We start from the raw sequence: 12,477 nt of genomic DNA, 5'->3' as shown, positions 1-12,477 counted from the left end.
TTGATGGTTTATCCCTTGAGGTCCACGTGGCAGGGGTGAGGTGGTGCTCACTCCTCACCCCTGCCACGTGGACCCAAGGGATGAACCATCAACCCTGCTCAATGGTCAACTTTCCTCGCGGGGTCACACCCATTAGGACAGTGGGAGGGTTAACTCAAGAAGTGGAAAATGAACATATTTGCCCAAATGGTGGTGTGTTACTTTAACATCAACAATTAAAGAGCAGACAAATAGTAAATTACATTGTGGATGTGGACAATGCTCTAACAGAGTGAGTCATCTGAATCCACCACTCTTTCAGATTTTGAGTTACACATGTAACATCAGGTCATTTTTGACTCTGCAGCATGGGTGACAGTTTAGACTCATCAAGACCAAGTAAGATTTTCTGCGTGAACTCAAATGTGTTGGTCAGTCCCTTCGGATAATCTAGATGTAAGGCATAGATGAGGCCGAACATTACCAGGAAGGCATCAGGAAGGCTGGAGAGGTTGACAATCACATCACCCTCTGGGATAACAGATTCTCACTGGGTCGTACGTAACTGGACTCTCGGCATCATCTGTGATGGTTGTCAGGAGGACAACTGCTGCATCCCTGAGGTCCGGCTCATTGGTATCATCCTTACAAAAATGAAAGGGAGATCATACACTAATCACATCTGAACTGAAACTCTGACTGTGGCCATTTTTATTTCAGTAGATTGTCATGTAAATAACAATAAATGCAGTCTGATAGACTCCTGTTTAGGGCTGGGCAACATGTCAAAGATTTATCGTTATCCAAGTTCTTGTCTCTCATCCAGATCATTTTTCCCATGTCAATAAATTTGATAATAAAAATATGAAAAGATGTGTAAGTTGGCCACATTTATGTCCCCTTAAGAAGCTGTAGCACCTTGAGTCATGTAAAATTTTAGTCAATGTAATACATGAGACAGCCCCATCTAGTGGACAAATATTGTTGCTACGCATTCCTGTAGTTATCGTCTACTTATCGTTATCGAGGTGAGATCTTCAATATATGGTGATATTGATTTTAGGCCGTATCGCCCAGCCCTACTCCCGTTCATTCTGTTGCTTTGTGCTCTCATTTACGAATAAAGTGAGATGGCTTCCGTGTGTGCCAGCGTTACGCTAATGAAAGCTGCTTGAATTCTTTGCAGTGATTGTTGATTTTTCTCAGTGCCTTAAAGCCTGCCACACATGAGGGCCATCTGCTGAGCAAACGGCCTCGAATGACCGCTTGCTCAGCAGATACCTCGCCATGTGCGCCTGATTTTCACAGTTTTCCGCCTCACGAGACGCTGAGGTGAATATCTGACCAGTTAAGATATTTTTCGCCTCAAAGGGGTAAAAACTCGCCATGTGCACATTACTGAGCTGCTGGTTGAGCTGAAATATTCTAGTGGACAACCAAAGCACGTTCTCCGCTCACATGACCCCAAGATGGCAGCCCCCTGTCTGCATGTCAGAAAAGAAACAACACAGAGACAGAGCTGGAAACGGAGGAAATGCCTATCCTTTTTTGTTGATGAAACGTCGCCGCCACCGGCATTTGAAGGTTAGGAAAATATGGTTACAGTAGCTGGAAAGATGGACCAGGCAAGGAGTTTATGCCAATTTACTCCAAGAGATGCACCTGGAAGACCCAGAATCCTTCCGAAAGGGTAATGGAAACAGTGGGCCCATCGATCCACAAGGTACCATTTTGTTTATTTTTCAGACACGCAGACAAGGTAAGGGGCTGCATCTGAATACATCTTGGGGTCATGTGAGCGGAGAAAGTGCTTTGATTGGCCACTAGAATATTTCAGCTCAGCCAGCAGCTCAGTAGTGCACACATGGTGAGTTTTTACCCCTGTGAGGCGGAAAATATCTAACTGGTCAGATATTCACCTCAGCGTCTCGTGAGGCAGAAAACTCAGTGAAAATCAGGCGCACACGGCGAGCAATCTGCTGAGCAAACAGTCATTCGAGGCTGTTTGCTCAGCTGATTGCTCTCATGTGTGGCAGGCTTAAACATCTTGCCAAAGGTTTGTAGTTGAAACAATGGCACATTTTCCAAAATGTTCATGTGCGTTGTCCTTGTGTTGTCTTTATGCATAAATAAATAGAATGATTTGTTCAAATTTACAATACTGGGACTTACCACACATGTCCTCAAAAATCCAGAGGTTTCCTCACGTAGATAGACAGGAAGGGCATGGAGAACAGTGGTACGCCTTGTGTGGACATCATGTAATTCCTAAGAAGATTATTAAGAGTGTAAATACTGTCAAGTTTACTAATCAAACTCAATGCCAAACTGCTCTGACCAATTTTCCAAGACAGTGATATCTGCATCTAAATCCAATGATAAACTGCTGAATTCAAAAGTTAATTTGAATTGTTTAACATTACATAATACGGAGGGGTATTAGGGCCACTGAAGAAGAAAAAATTCTTAAAATAAATAAAGTCAGAACTCTGACATTTATCTCAGTATTCAATTGTTTCCTTCAGTGGCCCTAATACTGCCTTATTGCCTAAGAGTATTAGAGTAACTGAACAAAAAGAAAAGAATTGAGAAAAAAAGTCAGATAATTTCAAAATTCTGGGATTAAAGTCAGAATTCTGACTTTTTTCATGAACCTAAAACCAAACAAACAAAAAACTATTTAGGAATTTTTTTTGTAAAAAAAAAAATCAAAACAAACGAACAAAAAAAAAAGCCTGAATTTTAAGATTTAAGTCAGAATTCTGATCCCCCCTCATAATCTTCCCCAATTTCCCTTTTTTTTTGTTTTAGGTACCAGTCAGAACTCTGAGATTAAACTCAGATTTATGACTTATTTTCTCAAATTCTACATTTTTTTTCCATCAGTGGCTCTAATACTCATAGCATAAAGGCATTACCTGTAAATTGTATATTCACCAGTTTTAAAAGACAAATCTGTATTAGGGCTGTCGCGGTAACCGCAAGAAGAAAATATCGCGATATTAAGAAACCCACCGCGCTGCAGGACGTGCCACCGCCATTACCGCACTTGATTAAATCTCGCGACAGCGCATGCTGAGAGGTAAAGTCCGCGCTGATCGAGGAGATAGTACACATGGAAGATGGAGGGAGCGGTGTCAGTGCGTCAGCTGCAGCCCAGCCAGAGACCTTGGAGCAGGCAGTGCTGCCACCAGCGGCAAAGAAAAAAACGCTTGGGAGACCTGCTGAAGTCACGGACAAGCACGTCATCTGTAACCGTCCCGAAGAGAATTAGAGCCGAGCTGGAGCTCACTCGCTACCTGCAGGAGGAACCCATTGACCCTAATGAAAACCCTCTGACATGGTGGCGCAACAAACATGGGAGATTTCTATTGCTCTCCAAAGTCGCACGTAAGTACATGTGTATTTGCGCAACAAGCGCACCATCCGAGAGGGTTTTTAGTGTCGCTGGAAATGTTGTCACCACTCTCAGATCCTCTCTCAAACCGTATAAGGTTAACATGCTGGTTTTCCTTGCGCATAACAAGGACATGACCGAGTTATGTTATTCTTGTGTGTGAAAGTGAAATGACAGTGCCTAGGACATCTCATTTTGTATACTTTATTTTAAACTACAAAACAAAACAGGCACTTTTTTATTTCTGTTATATGTTGCAGCCAAATTTGCATTTCAAAGTTAAACCTCCTGAATGTTGTTTTTAAGTTCAGTCAGAAAATGCCGTAACTGCCCTTCGATCTGCATTCAATAAAGTGTTAAAAATGGCCATGTATTTTTTCTAACATTTTTTAAATATGTAAGCACAATGTTTCAAAGGAAATATTGACATGAGTTTAGTAATCAACAAACAAATTTGCTAAGTACATAAATAAAAACGGGGTGCAATAATATCGCATACCGCAATATTGAGCTGCCCTGACTCACCGCAGGGGGAATTCCTCAACCGCGACAGCCCTAATCTGTAAACTTATATACATACATACATATGTAGTCATGTTATTTAGGATGCGCCATCAAAAATGCAGATTGCGAGAATTACTCACCAGTGGTCTCACTTGTATGAACCTCTTGGGGGTCAACAGCAGCATGCCATCAATCTTGTGTGCAGAGAGTGGGGTTGGATCATTGAAGTCTGACTGCAGATTCATAGACAGGCTTCCCGGTGTGGCTGACAGCTCATAGGAATGCACATCTACACCAGGAAGCATAATCAGTAGAGAAAACAAACATTGTGAATCACAAGGTAGATCTGTGTTAGTCTGCAAAATTTAGGCAGTCCTCCACTATATATGAAGCTAAATCATCTAAATTATATATATATATATATGTGTGTGTGTGTGTGTGTGTGTGAGGAGATTCAAGTGTAATTTGACTTATCCACACAAAGCTAAAAACATAACATTTGAAGAAAAGAATCTGGAGTAACAGTGTACAGTAAGGACAAAATTACAACACTAAAATACTGTGAAATTAATAGAAACAGCGTTCTGCGATTCAAGATATGTGCAACTGAGCACTATTTAATTTGATGATAAAAACATTAACAAAATGTGTATGTCTATGCGTGTATTAAATAAAACTTTTCACAAAAACTGACAAACTCCCGCGAGCTAACTGAACTTACCGTTTGTTTTTTTTTTTGTCCTCAGAACATCACCTTTTAAAAAAACTATGGAGGGGACAAAAATGGAGGGAAGGAGGGAACATAGCATCGAGATACAGCACCGCTTCGTCTCTTGCAGTCACAATCCTCTTCTACGGTTAAAAAAGCAGGCTGCTTGCAAAGCTATCTCACGGGTGCTACGGGGAAATAGTTTACAACACAGACTGATTTTTTCATCACTGTACAAGAGACCACTGCTCATTTACTTTTAATAAGTGGACGTTTAAGTTTGACTTGGTGGCGCTGAGCTCCCGCTTTTATTTTTTTCTCAGAACATCACGTTTAAAAAATTACGATGGAGGGGACAAAAATGGAGGGAATAAGTCTCTAGAAGTCTAATAATAAAGTATCTAAAGTAATGCTAACCTTTAATAATGAGATAGCGCTGCTCATTTAATTTAATAAACGGACTTTAGTCACACACAAAGTTAATAACACAGCTAACTCATGCAATGACTTAGCATATTAGCTTGCTACATGGCCAACATTACTCACCATGTCCGTCTTAAAAACATTTACAACATTTAAGCAACTTTTATGGCGGCTACTTACATTTAGCTCAGTGGTGCAGAACCAGTGACTGTCAAGTGCAGATGCAGAACAGAAGCGCGACCTCCAACGGTTAATGCACCTCCGACCCTCGCTCTTCTTCTCGGTCTGCTGAGAAGCTTCGCCTTCGAGAGCTGACTGAGCAAATGCTACAAAATAAAAGCACTTCCTGTGCGTGTAATTTCACAATAATTCGTAATTTCATGCTTAATATGTTATTTAGGACAGACAGACAGAGTAGTTATTTCAAAATAAGGCAAAGTTTCAAGCAAGGATAAACTTAATATGGAGGAAGTGATTATGTTAAACAGAAAGGACATGTCAAAAAGGACTGATTTCAAAATATATAAAGCTTTACAACAGGATTTGATTGTTAAGAATATAGATATTAAAGAAAAATGGGAACTGGAAGTGAACATAATGATAACAGATGAGGAATGGGAGGAAACACTTGAAGCAGGCCATAAACTAACTAATAGTCCGTCTTGGAGGGAATTTGAACGGAAGGTGAAGATGCATGCTTTAAAACTCCACTTATCATGTCTAAATAGTAATGTTTCAAATTTATGTTGGAGAAAATGCGGGCTAGTGGGAGACTTTTCACATACACTTTTGGACTGCCCTAAATTCATACCATTCTGGGAAGGTGTTAGGGAGAAATTGAAAGAACCTTGAAGGTGAAATTACAATTTAAGTTAAAATGGTTTGTACTGGGAATGCTGTACCAAAAATCATACACACATAATGGAGACATATGTAATCAGAATTCTGCTTATGACTGCCAAGAAGTGTATTACAGTTTTATGGCTGGACACAGAACCCCCAAGGGTGGCACAGTGGAGAGACAGAGTTAGACAGGTCTACAAAATGGAACAAATTAATGCAAGACTGGGACTAGGGAAATTTGAAAAAATTTGGGAACCAATAAAACAAATGTTAGAAAGATAGTACTCTCATGTGAAAATTATTATTATTAATTTTTATTTTTTATTTATTTATGTATTTTTGTCTTTTGGGTGAGTTATTTAGCTAGATCAAAGTAAAATGTGGAATGTAGTAGAGAGCAGATAAGATGAATACAGAGAAAGCTTGTCAGAACTATATGTACTGATTGGTGATTTGGTTAAGTTGGATAGATCTTATGGCCACAAGGAAATTCAAACTTTGTTCAGGGAAACACTGCCCTGGAGAAGGGAAGAAGAAACTCAAATGCATCTCCATGTAAATGTTGTTCTAATTCAAAAATAAAAAGTTCCAAATATATATATGTATATATATATATATATATATATATATATATATATATATATATATATATATATATATATACATATATATACATATATATATATATATATATATATATATATATATATATACTTATATATAATATAAGTATATATATATATATATATATACTTATATATTATATATATATATATATAATATATATATATATATATATATACATATATATACATATATATATATATATATATATATATATATATATATATACTTATATATTATATATATATATATATATACTTATATATTATATATATATATATAAGTATATATATATATATATATATATATACACTTATATATATACTTATATATATAATATATAAGTATATATATATATATATACTTATATATTATATATATAAGTATATATATATATTATATATATATACTTAGATATTTATTATATTATATAAGTATATATATATATATATTAAGTATACTTATACATTACTTGGTGAAATATACTTCTGATAGAGTCAAGTACAAGTATAGTCTAAATGTAAGTAAACTTTAATGTAAGTATGTATTAAAGTATACTTAGTAGTATTTAAAAAATGTACTCGGATAACTATACTTCTGATAAGTACATTGAAAGTAAACTTGGAAGTATACTGTATTCATTTTTAGTATACTTCAAGTATACTTCAGTGTACTTCTTTTTGGTAAGGGGGAACTTGAAATCAGATTTAAAAAATAATGGATCATGCAAAATCATAAGATCTGGTGTAATTCGATATGAATGACTGACCTAAAAAATGAACAGATTTCAGATGAATATGTAAAACCAACAGAGTTGGTGCCATTTTTGTGTTTGCTGATGAAACTTATCTGTGGTAGCCATCTTTTGCCAAGTTAGAGCTAAAAGCTAGTCTGAGCTAACCGCTAGTTTGAAACAAAAAGTAGTCTTAGTCTGAGCCAAACGCTAGTCTGAGCCAAAAGCTAGTCTTAGTCTGAGCCAAACGCTAGTCTGGGCTAAGTGCTAGTCTGAGTTAACAGTTAGTCTGAGCCAAAAGCTAGTCTGAGCTAACCGCTAGTCTGAGCTAACAGCTATGCATCCTCGAACAATTCTCCGGACATCGTTTACTGCAAATCGTAATAATTTCAACAAACATTAGTCAGCTAGCAAGTAGCTAGTTTTTGCTAGCTTTAGCTTTAACATCGATTGACTAACCTTATGCCGGCTTCTTCTCCTGGACTGTCTGGACGTGAGGGGGCGGCCTCTGTAAAACACGGGAATCAGAGACGAACGTGACGTTGCTGTGTCGTTAAAGAAACTTATTGGTTTATTTTGAATTTTCCGATTTTCCTTACTGATTGGAGGATTAGCGCATTGTGTTTTCTAAAGACTTCAACCTTATTGGGAGATATTTTTCCACGTGATGTATTCTATCCCGCTGATTGGCTCAAATTCGGCTATATATTTTTCAATCCAACTGCCACTCACGTCTTTGAACAAGACTCGTTTCAGTGCGCACTACAAAGGCTTGCTTGGGGTTTTGCCTTCTTTTTAGCGTTGTAAAGCAGCATTTTGGAGAATATTTCATTTGTGCTTATTGTTATCTGTCGTTTGTTTGTTTGTTTGTATGTTTGTTTTAAGCAATATTAGCTGTATTCAGCTGGCGTGTTCACTTCTTATTATGGTAAGTAATACTTACATATTTGCTGTGTCGATTTTTACGCAAGCAGCTTCATTATTCTTGTGATATAATTTGGAAAACAGTAAAGTAGTTTTGTTGAATCTGCAGCGTGAGTGAGTGTCCATGTGGCATGTGATGTAACATTTAACGGTAAGACACGAAGGGGGGGGGGGGGGGTGGACTCGCGCTGCTGCGAACCGGTTCCGCCGTTACATTCCCGCAGAAACTGGTTGATCACACCGGGACCAGACTCGAGTCTCAGACATTGGGGTTTTACAACCACAATGTCCTAGGAAGCGAAAACGCTTTAAAAAGGGAGGGAGGAGTCCTAACTGTTGCTGCAGGCTGTAACGGGGTGACTCGAGCTGGGCGAGAGTTTGGATGTGGCGTGGCTTTTAACCCAAGCGTGGAGTAACTGACGCCGGGTTGAATGGACACGCTGTTCTGGGAGCCGAGTGCGCAGCTGTATGGTAACCTGGTGACACAGCTGAACACGGCGAGTCCTGGTCTGAGGCTGGTCTCTAAGAACAGGCAGGATTCTTAGATCTGGCTGGTCTGATCTGAACAGGCTTTGTGATCTGAGACAATCTGGTTTGGACTCTGGGTTAGGTTCGGTTCGAACAATGACTTTGGTTTTATGCTTGACGCATTCACTTTCCGCGTGGTGATGCGGCTCGCGGATGGAACGCGCTTCACAACTCGCAGTGTTTATGGTTTGTGCGGCTTGTCTCTGCGGTGAGCCAATATTCTCCCAAACTGAACGGGGCAGCATAGAGCTCTACAGCATGCATTCAACACTACACCATAGTAGAAGTAGAACTTACTGTTTACAACATGGAATTTCAGCATTTTTAACAGCGTTCTCGTCTTTTCCGACAGTGCGAGCTATTTCTCTCCAAGAACTATTAACAACATGTTGATCACGGTGACCTCTGAGAGCTGAATCATACAAATGTCTATTTACGAACCTCTGCCATAGTAGTTCTTGCTGGTCCGCCATGTTTTTCCGCGTGGTTAGAAATTTTCCGAGGTGCGCGTTGCGGAAATTCTGGGCCGTGCGGAGGCGCGGTGGAGGGGCGTGGTTGTTAAAATGACGCAACTTTTCCGCGCGGAGCCGTGCGGACCTCGCACCTGGTTGGTTAATGCTTGATGGTTGATGCCGACGTGAGTCGGTGTTGTGCGGCACTTCCTTAAATAGATTTGGCGGGTGACGTGAACCGGAAGCCTGGCGCTGGGGATGTTGGGTAATGGAGTCTGAGCGGCTCTGCGGTGCCTCCCTAGAGGAGGTTGACAGCTGAGAGGGAGGTTGCGTGAGTGACACAGGCGTGTTGTGTGAGAGTGCAGTTATTTACTGGTTAATAGGGCTGCTCGATTATGGCAAAAATAATAATCACGATTATGGTGACTGAAATAGAGATCACGATTATTTAGGACGATTTTTCAATTTATGTTGATTTTATTTGTTTTTATTCAGTCATAAAATTGCTGAGGGCACAATCAGGACAAAGATAATAAACTAGATGATCACTAAAATAACTCTTGATTCCCAGTATAAAAAGACCAATATACTTATAGCTCACAGTCTATGACCCAAGGGCTATAGACCTTGGTTTAACTCATTTAAGTCTAACCACTACAGACCCAAATACCAATACCTTGCAAATACTGACAGCAAGAATCATACAGTGACATTTATAACAAATAAATGCAAAGAAATTGATGTTCACAAAATGTTGCATAACATTGAGTCGTGTCAAGGTGCTGTAGGAGAGTGCACAAGCACCGTGTCCTCAGAGAGATTAGTTATTAGTTATCAGCGTGAGGAACTTATTTCTACCTTATTTATAAACTATTTATTTACAGGTCCATCAGTTAATGTAATAATTGTCCCAACCACAGCTACACCCCCCAACCCGGTCTCACAGCAATCGGGGCAAGCTGCACGTGTGTTTAGCGCGCCGCACACGCACATTTAGTCATTTTTAGTGGCTCAGGAGTCCGCAGGTGCGGTGTGTGTGTCACTCACTCTGGTTAATCCAACAGGGAGCCAGCTCCGAGAGCTGTTTAGCTAACCTGCAGGAAATGTTGACGACAGTTATCCAGAAAATAGCTAAGGGTTCCCAGAGATGTTTCTGAGGTGTTTGCTAGGTACTTTTAAGTTTGAAAAGTCAAGAAGGGGGTCTGAAAAGCTGCTAGAAATAGTGTCAAAGTCGCTAAGTTGGCAACACTGTGGAGGAACGCTTCATTTGCAACTCAGGGCAGCGCAAGCGGGAGGAGCAAATAATCGGCTTGTTTTGTTTTTTTATAATCGTTCAAAACTCAGATTGTAATCGTGATTAAAATTCGATTAATTGAGCAGCCCTACTGGTTAATATATTTTTGGGTTCAGTTGCTTTCATGTGGTCTAATGTGAGTCTATTTGGGATCGTTGGAATGATCAGCAGCATTTTTTGATGTGACTTATGGCAGTTGCCCAGGGCATCATCACAAGGAGGATGGCATTCATTTACTTTTGGTTTATTTGGTATTTTTTCAGTCATTTGTGGAAATAGTGATTAATTTTGATTAATTCACAGCCTATGTTTAATTACATTTAAAAATTAGTTGTTTGACATCCCCAATTATAATAAATGTCTACAGATGAGATCAAACAAAACAGATGAGAATTGCCCTTAAAGAGCAAGTCACCCCCAAATCAACTTTTTTTTGCTGATAAAACGTGGAAGTAACGTGCATATTTGAGTCACTTCTGTTTTATGTTTCTAACAGAAACTTGTAGTTTTTCACATTTGAATGTAATATTGTCAAAAGTTTATTTTTGGCTCCCTGGAGAGCTAAGCCCAACCAGCCATTCCTCCCCATCCCCGCATATTTCTCTCCTCCTGCTCCCTCACATCATCACACAAACATACACATAGGACCTTGGGGGGGTGGGCATATCAGGGAGTGCGGGTATGGACCCATTTCCGCATTCCTGTGGCAACCTGCCCCCCAATTTTATTTGCACCTTATACACTTCCACTGACGACATTCCACACAAACACACACTTAGGGCCTTGGGAGTGAGCACATTCAGCGGCATTTGGCAGGGGGATATCTCAGCCTCCTCCAGGGTGCCGGTGGCCACTTCCAATTTTAAAGTGCACTTAGACACCGAGGGCTGTGGGTGCAAGTGGGGTGGTGTGGTGGCATCAACTGGCATGGGCAGACAATGCCCGCACTGCCCGCTCACCACAGCCATGGAATACACCTCATCAACGAACACTAACTATATTGGAGCAGGCGGAGGGAGACTAGGGGTCTTAGCACACCTCTGTTGTTGCTTGGCTTCCTGGGGCTGGAGGCTAAGAGGGACATCTGGCTGTCTGGTTGGGGTCTGGGGTGGTGGGTTGCTGTGCTCAGCGTTGGGCGGGGAGTCTGTTCATCAGCACCCCAGCAGAAAGGGTCAAACTCTAGTAATGGTTGTACCCAATGTGCAGCAGTACCGGGACTAGGGTGTGTATAGGGAGCATAAGTGGGTGTCTGGCGTGCATTTTTAGAAGTCTTTGGTTGTATGTGTATGTGTGAGCATGAGAGGGAGTGTATTACTGTGTTTGTGTATGACTGTATATGTCAGGTGGGGCCTTTGACTCCTCCCTTCTCCTGGGACTTGTTTTGATGATATAGATCTTCGTCTCCCCTCTCCCTGCCACACCTGGTGTGGAGTGTGGTACCTTGATCTGCCTGAATGTTCGTGGCTCCCGGGTCAGGGGGTTTAAGATTTTTGGCATCTGTCTGATCAATCCCGGTGGCTGCCTGGTGGGGTCTGGGTCCCTGGGCTCTGCTGGGTCCCAGGCGGGGGGTGGGAGGCTGCAGGTGGGCTTGCCGCTGATATCTCCCGGGTCTCTGCCAGCTGCTGGTTGTGGTCCCCCCAGGGCAATCCTCTGCACCTCTCAAGGGGGCGGGGGCCTTTCTGGTTGCAGTCTCCTTGGGGTTTTTGTGTTCTGGGGCAGCGGCTGGATCTCTGGGACTTGGAGCTCTCTTAGTCTCCTACACATCTTTGGGGGCAGGTCTGTGGCCCCTCACACTCTCTATTGGACGCTCCTATAGAGAAACCTTACATAAACAAGCGTGTGTACACACACACAGGTGCTCATATAAGTATGGACTTGGGCACGTTCAACACATGTCTTAAGGCTGTCGTTGCCACTAAATGCACTATGATTTATTATTATTGTGTGATTGTATTTCTTCAAGTTGACACAGTGATAGCTTGCTCCTGTTGTGTTGTGTGTCCCATTTTTTTCTCTTCTTTCTCTTTCTGCAGGCCTAGAAGCAGACTCTTGTTCATTATTGTTTAT

The sequence above is a fragment of the Nothobranchius furzeri genome, chromosome 17 (genome assembly GCF_043380555.1).
Source record: "Nothobranchius furzeri strain GRZ-AD chromosome 17, NfurGRZ-RIMD1, whole genome shotgun sequence".
Taxonomy (NCBI): domain Eukaryota; kingdom Metazoa; phylum Chordata; class Actinopteri; order Cyprinodontiformes; family Nothobranchiidae; genus Nothobranchius; species Nothobranchius furzeri.
The sequence above is the reverse complement of the archived record's forward strand: the minus strand, read 5'-3'. Positions refer to the sequence as shown.